The sequence below is a fragment of the Peromyscus californicus genome, unplaced genomic scaffold (genome assembly GCF_007827085.1).
Source record: "Peromyscus californicus insignis strain IS unplaced genomic scaffold, ASM782708v3 Scaffold_22__1_contigs__length_63687245, whole genome shotgun sequence".
Lineage (NCBI taxonomy): Eukaryota > Metazoa > Chordata > Mammalia > Rodentia > Cricetidae > Peromyscus > Peromyscus californicus.
The window spans coordinates 60,083,882-60,092,430 of record NW_026294525.1 but is presented as its reverse complement, the minus strand read 5'-3'; positions in this window follow the sequence as shown (position 1 = coordinate 60,092,430).

The window sequence follows — 8,549 nt, the reverse complement described above, 5'->3', positions numbered from 1 at the left end:
AGATGCCCACAGGTTGAGAGCTCAGTCCTTAAGACTTGCCCCTTATCCAATTTCAGATGCCAATCTCAAATCTATCAGTAGCACCACAAATCTGGGGTCCTGCAGCGCTCATGTCAGGGCCAATTGAGTTACTATAGCACCTCACAGAACTCTGGTATGAAGGCTGCCGAGGAAGAGCTAGCAGGAAGCAGCTGACCCTGTCCTTTCAGATTTCCATAGATGTGACTTTGGTCACTGAGGATCGGTTCTCCTTTCCCAGGAGACCAAGGGAGGATGCTGAGAATCTCTGCCTTTTTTCTAATCATGCCTTGGTCTTTTCTGTGACCAGGCTCTTTCATGAAGGAGGCCCTCGTTCACAAGTCAGGGCATCCCTATACAAAATATGCTCTTGTCACTCCAGGTTCTAAGGAGTTTTAGGAGCTACCAGGAACTGAGAATAAAAAGCAGATGTAAGCCGGGCGGTGGTGGCGCACGCCTTTAATCCCAGCACTTGGGAGGCAGAGCCAGGTGGATCTCTGTGAGTTCGAGGCCAGCCTGGGCTACCAAGTGAGTCCCAGGAAAGGCGCAAAGCTAGGCAGAGAAACCCTGTCTCGAAAAACCAAAAAAAAAAAAAAAAAAAAAAGAAAAGAAAGCATATGCCACACTAAAATCCCTTTGTTTTCTTCACATAGAGCAATAGCAATGTGACTTGAGTAATGGTCATCTGATAAACTGATGAGAAAACCTATTAACATATAGTTGAGAGTGGGGGTCAGAACCCTGAGGGACCATCTGGTGAGATCTGCCGTGAGAACTTTTCAGGTGCACGACTGAGATCCAAGACCTAAAGGACTTGCTCCCTGAACGATGTAGAATCGAGCATGGAGCTGATGTGCCATGATTAGCCTCCAAGCATTACAGAGACAACATATATTTATCTTCCAAGTACAAAATCAAAAGTCTGCACATGTTAAGAAATGCCCAAGCCATGCATGGTGGTGCATGACTTTAATCCCAGCACTTGGCAGGCAGAGGCAGATGGATCTCTGAGTTCAAGGTCACCCTGGTCTACAGAGCAAGTTACAGGACAGCTGGGGATACACAGAAAACAAAACAAAACCTGTCTTAAAACACTCAAAAAAAGAAGACAAAAAAAGAAAGAAAAAGAAAAGAGGAAGGAAGGGAGGGAGGGAGGGAGGGAGGGAGGGAGGGAGGAAGGCAGGCCATGCAACAAAGTAAAAGCATGAAGGTTTAATGCTTAATGAATATTTGTGAACTTTTATAATGAAAGACCTGGATTCTCTCCTATTAAATAAAATTATCTTCCTTCTTAATTAAAAATACTGGCCGGGCGGTGGTGGCGCACGCCTTTAATCCAAGCACTCGGGAGGCAGAGGCAGGTGGATCTCTGTGAGTTCAAGGCCAGCCTGGACTACCAAGTGAGTTCCAGGAAAGGCGCAAAGCTACACAGAGAAACCCTGTCTCAAAAAAAAAACCAAAAAAAAAAAAATTAAAAATACTTATCAATGTTGTTAAATATAAGGTTAACATATAAAAATTAATCGAATTCCCTCCAAGTGTGGTTGTTCATACCTGTAATCTAGTACGTGGGAGGTAGAGGCAGGATCATGAGTACTTAGTGAGTTTGAAGCCAGCCTGGGCTACATTAAACTCTATCTTAAGAGACAAAATAAATAAATAAAATAAAATTATTTCCTGTCAGCCATGTGCAGTTAGAAATGCCAATATTAGAAACCTGGGCAGTTTTAATTGTCACGAAAATGAATACAACCAAATATTATTGGTTTTAGCTCCGTTCCTCTACCTGCAAATTTTATTTTATTTTTTTTACAGATGAAAAAGATTCCAATGTGTACATGGATCACATTTTCATTATCTATTCATCAGCTGAGGAATACCTAGGCTGTTCCCTGGCTATTGGGACCGAAGCCACAGTGAACATGGGTGTGTAAGTATCTCCATAGAAAGATACAGACTTCTCTGAGGGCCTGCCCAAAGTGGAACAGCTGGACCCGATGTTAGATCTATATCTGCTTTTTGAGGCCCCTCCATTCTGATTTCCACAGCGGCCACACCAATTTGCATTCCCACCGTGGTGAGCAGGTGGGTCTCCCTTCCCCCACATCTGTGCCCACATTTGTTGTTACTCCGGTTTCTGTTTGTTTTGTTTAAGGAAATAGGGTTTGTTTTTTTTTTCAGTCATTCTGATTGGGGTAAGATGAAATCTCAAAGTGGTTTTAATTTTTCACTTACCTTATGGCTGTGAATATTGAATATTTTTAAAAATAGTTTTTAGCTGGTTGTACTTCTTTTGGGAACTCTGTATTTAGTTACATGCCCTATTTTAAAACTGGGCTGTCTTCCTGATGTTTAGAATTCTTTTGCACGTTCTAGAGACTAACAGTATCAGATGTACGGCTGGTAAACATTTTCCCATCCTTTAGTCTGTCTCTTTACTTAAGGACGGTGCCCTTTGCTACTCAGAAGCTTCTTGGTCTCATAGGCCCCATTTGCCAATTGTTGGTGCCAATTCCTGCGCTGCTGGAGTCTGATTCAGAAAGTCATTATCTACGCCGACAGCTTGAAGTGGATCCTATCTTTGAGTCTTTAGATGAATTTAACTTGGCGGAGTCACAGAGGTCGGGAAAGTTAGGAGCCACTGGGGGTATTTCAAGGGAAGGGTACAGAAGAACCCAGTGACGTGGAGAAGAAGAGGAGTAAGTGAGGACAGGGAATACACAGGGGCGTGGAGAGGAAACTCGTACTGAAGACCGTGGGGAGGGCCGTATGGAAACTGACTGCTGCAGACTCTTCACAGAGTCCATAAACGCAATTCATTAAGAGTTTAAACTGAGTTTCACGCTAACGGGTGGATAATGCCCTCTCACATACCATAGGCTGCTAAACAAAAGGCCCAGTTCCAGCTATGGGTTACCTCTTTTTTTTTTTTTTTTTTTTTAATTAACTTTCACTGATTCCCTGAGGCCCTCAGACCATGCATCCGGATCCCACTCATCTCCCACATCACCCACGCCCACATCCGCCCTCGGCCCTTGGAAATCCCCCAAAACAAAACAAAATGTAAAAGAAAAATCCAAAACCAAACCAGAGCAGCAAAACAAGAAAGAAGAAAGGAAAACGGGGCGGGTGGCGGGGGAGAGATTTGGTCGTGAAAGCTGGGGTGTGGCTTCACACTCTGGTCCCATCTTCACCGGCAAGCGCCCGCTGCCGTGCTCACCGATCTGGCTCCAGGCCCCTGTCCTCTGCCACACCATCAACAATGGGCTCTCGCCTGCCCTCACCCCCCACCTCCCGTGTTGTGGAACCCCGCAGCCTTGCTTCCACAGGTTCCTATCCCTCCCCTGCTCCAACTGCTCACAGATGAGGCGGATGTTGGGGTGAGCCAACCCACAGCCCCGGTCCTGGGCCTGGGTATCAGCTGGACTGCTCTGCCCACCAGCTTCCCCCTGTTGTCTACAGCCCCATGCACCCCCTGGGCATGCTCTCCGGGACTGCCTTGGCCAGTCCACCCATCGCAGCCTGCAGCAAGGTAGCCTGTCACAAGGAGCAGGGCCAGTTCTTCTCCCGGGCCCTCCTCCATCCAGATCACCCACACTCACACCACCAGGGTCAGTCAGCTCCACTGTCTTCCCCAGACAAGGTTCAGAGCCCTCTCTCCCACTGGCTGGAGGCGGCTTACCCCTTTTTGAATTGTTGATCCACAGGGTCCCGTAGACCACTTCAAACATTATAGGCTATTGCTTTTCCTTGCCCTCCAGAACTTTAAGACTCTATTGCTAGAGACACCACATAATTGAGTCATAGGAAATGGAGAAGCTAAGTCGGTACCAACCTGGAAGCTTCATCCCTACTGGCTAGCATCCATGCTGCTTAGAGGATGCTATCTATGCTCACTCCTGGGGGAGAAAAATAACCAATAGTCTTACCCTGCTGTGAACCTGCGAGCTACGATAACACTGGCCTGGAAAGATGTCTATTGGTACAACAGAAGCAAAAATGTTATGGCTGCAACCAACCACTAATTAGATTTAATCCCATTACACAAGACGGAACTCATGCCTGGTACTGTTAACTGGGCCAGAAACCCATGGCTGTGTATAGATCTAGACCCTGGAGAAGAACCTTCCACTGCTATTCTACTGAATGGAAATGCTATTAAACTGCTCCTGTGTTCTTATCTTTTGTTTTTATTCTATGTGTTTTTCACATCATGTATCTTGATCCCATTCATTCCCTCCCCCTTCACATCCACCCTCCGCCCCTGCACCCCCTCCCAAATAAAATAAAATTTTAAGAGAAAAAAAATTAAGAAAATAAAATGAGGAAAATACAAAGAAGGGAGGGAATTAAAAATCTCCTCCTGGAAGCTTCAGTGCGACCCAACAAATCACACCATATACCCCTTTGTCCATACAGCTCTACCTGCAAAAATTCATTGCAAAGAGTCATTGGTCTGGTTCGAGGCCCCTGGTCTCCATTATATGTTCCATACTGGGTCCCCACTAGGACTCTTCCTGGACATGCCGCTGGGGCCCCGTGTTGTGGAGATCCTGCAGCTTTGGGTCTGTGGGTCAGGTCCCTCCACGTACTCCAGCAGATCATAGTTGTGGTGGATGTTGGGTTATCCACTGGTCATAACCCTGGGTCTGGGCCTGGACAGCTGCAGGTTTGGTCCCCCAGGTGGGAAATGAGGACAGCTCTCTCATGGTCACAGTTTCAGGGTTGGCTCTTCCACACCTGTGCTAACAGTGTTGGCTCTATTGTACTGCCCTGGCGAGACGTGGGGCCGAGTGTTGCAGCTGGTGGGGGTCAGGGACAGCTCTTGCACCTGCCCCAGGCATTGATGGGGGGGTGGGGGGGCATCTCTCCCCAGCCCATTTGGCTCTGTGGCAGATGAGGGGCGGGGCTAGGTCTCCCACACTCACAGCCCTGAGGACCGTGCTCTCATCCACAGGCTCATCCCTGCCGTGCTGCCCGGATAGAGTGCAGGACTCGCTTTCCCATGAGCGGCCGCTGGTCAAGGGGTCAGCTCCCTCACCATCTCAGCCTGCCCCCTTCCTCTCTCAGATCTTCAGATATGCCTCTGTCCACAGGATCTGAATCTCCCTCCCTCTCTCTCCTCTTCCCCTCCCCCTCTCATAAAACACCATACCACACCTCTGCTCGCTCCAATAGTGCCCTGGTGCTGCAAGGTACCGGGTGGGCCTGTGTTTTCTCCTTGGAGCCAGGGGTGGGCAGCCCCAGGCCTGCCTGTGGGTCTCCCTGTCTCAGGTTGCTGTGACTCTGGGCTGGGCCATGCTTCCTTATCACAAGGAGACCACTATAGTGCCCAACTGCCCAGTGCCATGGGCAGGCTTCTGGTTGTTGCGTTTGGCTGCTTTCGGTCTACCTGACCACATGACATGGGGTGGGGGCTTGGCTGGAGTTCCACTGCGGGCCAGGGTTAGAACCCCATGTCCCTGCTGGGCTGTGTTGTGACCATTGCTGATTCAAGCCTGGATTGGGCCAGAGGCTCCCGCTTGAATGGAGCCCCCACAGAGCTAAGAGTCTGGGGGGCACCCTCTATGCCCATCCCTGATTCAGGCCCAGGTTGGGCCGACAGCTCATGTTCTTATTTTTGTAGCCGTAGATTAGTGCCTCTCTCAACCCGTACCAGAGACACTTCTTTTTGCAGTACATGGCAATTAATAAAAATATTTATAACTGGTGAACATGCAGAGAATAAGGACTATAGAGTGATCAGTCCTAAGTGGGACATATATATCACAACCACTACATCCGCCCACCCCCACCCCCACCACCCCTTAGGGATCATCTTGAAAGAGTGAGGAAAGATTGTAAGAGCCAGGGGTAGTGGATGAGCACTGAAAAACAGCGTTTTCTGGACACAACAGCAGGGCCATTGCATACAGGAACTCAGAACGACTGTCACTGCGTATATAAGATTTGCACAAGATCAAGCTGGCCAAGAACTCCCAGCATGGATGCCAGGGAAGCTTTTGGAGTTCCACCCCTTGCTGAGGAGCTATAAGCACCTGATCGCTGCAGTGAGAGGGAGAGTAGGTTTTCCTCAGGAGCGCATGCCCTGACAGGCTAGCCATGCTCCAGTAGATGGCTATGCCCATGACCTACCAGGAGCAGCGTGTGAACTCGGTGGGTTCAACAAAAGTAGTGAAGTAGAGAAGGAAGGCCGGTGCAGGGCGTAGGGGAAGAGTTGTCGGGGAAGGAATGCAGTGGATCTGATCAGAACATATCCTAGCTGGCGGTGGTGGCGCACGCCTTTAATCCCAGTGCTTGGGAGGCAGAGGCAGATGTATCTCAGTGAGTTCAAGGCCAGCTGGTCTACGGAGTGAGTTCCAGGACAGCCATAGCTACACAGAAAAACCCTGTCTCTCGAAAAACCAAAAAAAAAAAAAAAAATCCTAAGTATGTATGAAATTATCAAACAAAAATATATAATTTATACAAATATTTGAATTTCATAAAACATATAACCAAAAATGTGCAAGACCTTTTTGAATGAAATTATATTTCACTAAGAGGCATTAAAAGATAACCCATGCAAACAGAGTGGGCTGGCTACTTTTGTCAATTTGACACAAGCTAGAGTCATCTGAAAGGAGGGAACCTCAATTGAGGAATACCTCTGTAAGATCAAGCTGTGGGGCATTTTCTTAACTAATGATTAACATAGTGACTGATTGGGAGGGCCCAGCTCATTGGGGGTGGTGCCATGCCAGGGCAGGTGGTCCTGGTTTCTATAAGAAACCAGGCTGAGCAAGCCATGAAGAGCAAGCCAGTAAGCAGCACTCCTCCATGGCCTCTGCATCAGCTCCTGCCTCCAGGTTCCTGCCCACTTGAGTTCCTGTCCTGACTGCCTTCAGTGATGAACAGTGATACAGAAGCATAAGCCAAATAAACCCTTTCCTCTCCAACTCGCCTTTCGCCATGGTGTTTCATCACAGAAGTAGAAACCCTAAGACACAGAGATAACACAACATCATTAATGGAAGAATTAATGTCAGAACCAAGATTCCGTTTTCCCCAAATTGATCTGAAAACTTCAACTTTATTCAAGCCGAAAGCGTGATTGCAGCTTTATTAGCAGCAGGGCGGTGTGGGCCCCTGAGTTTCAGGTCAGCAGCAGAAATGTTTCCAGCACTGGCAGTAAAAGCAGGAACAGGGCTAGTGGGCCCCAGCCCAGCCATGGACAGCGTTCTCGGTCTCCAGGCAACGTGTCCTACTCCGATGTGTTCTGCCAATGGTCTCTACACTTTTGTAACTGGTTCCTGCATTCAACCCTTCTCTGCCTGGAATATCTTGAATGGTTTCCAGGTGGTTCTGCTTCGTGTGGACCAGATGCTGACTGGTGCAGAGAACAGATGATGCTCTGGCCTGAATATCTGTGTCCTTCATAACGCATTGTCAAAGCCATAACTCCCAACATGACTGGGAACATTGGGGAGTTACTGGGGTTTGCGGGGTCATGAGTATAGAGCACTTTGTAAAAAGAGATGCTTGTGATTGTCACACTCTCAAGTGAGTACATGGTGAAATGTCATTCATCTTTAAGATATGGAAGGAGGCCTCTTAATGCAGCCCACTCTATCAGCATCTTCATCTTGGACTTCGTACCTTTCAGAACAGTGACAATAACTGTTGGTCCAGCCAACTAGTTTATAGTTGGTATTGTAGCCCAAGCTGACTGGGACATCGGGCAATAAAACACAAAGAAATGCCCCAAATCCCTATGTTGGAATCCAAACTCCCCAGGGTGTAACCACAGGTGGAGATGATGTCTTTTTAGATGAAGCCAAGTGAAAATGAGGCCTTTGGATAGCAGCCCTCCTCCACGGCCTCTGCATCAGCTCCTGCCTTGCTTGAATTTCTGCCCCGGCTTCCCTCAGTGACCGGGAACTGTAAGCCAAAGCAAACCTTTTCTTCCCCAAGTTACTTTTGGCCACAGCGGTTTTTACCAGAGCAATGGAAACCCTGGGACACTCTTCTCTCTTCATGTCCCATTTGTTTTATTTTGCCTATTTCACAAGAAAAGAAATGGTTTTTTTTTTTTTTTTGGCTTGTTTTAGCTTTTATGTTACAAATGTAAAGTCCATGAATGATTACTCCAGGAACTGGATTAATATAAAATGCTTAAATAATTCTTGTATTTCCCTTAGCAACTCTTTTTAAATACACGTAGATGCTTCGCCAGGTCTCCTTGTTAGACAGAAGGTGACACCCAGAAGCAAACTTCCCAGTACAAAGGAAACAAAGAGTGAGCTTGTGATGGAACCATAATCAGGAAAAGCCCCAAGCCCAAGAGCATGCTCAGTAAATCTGAAGCGCATTAATAGATAAGATCACAAAACCATTAGTAACTGAAACGTCCAAGACGTTAAGCCATTTTTAAAAGACCTTAGTTTAAAATGAGGTTGAGGACACAATTTCTAGTGAACTAAAAAAATTAATTAATTAAAAAAGTTACATTATAATGAGAATTTTTACAAGATTGATTGATTTGTATTTTA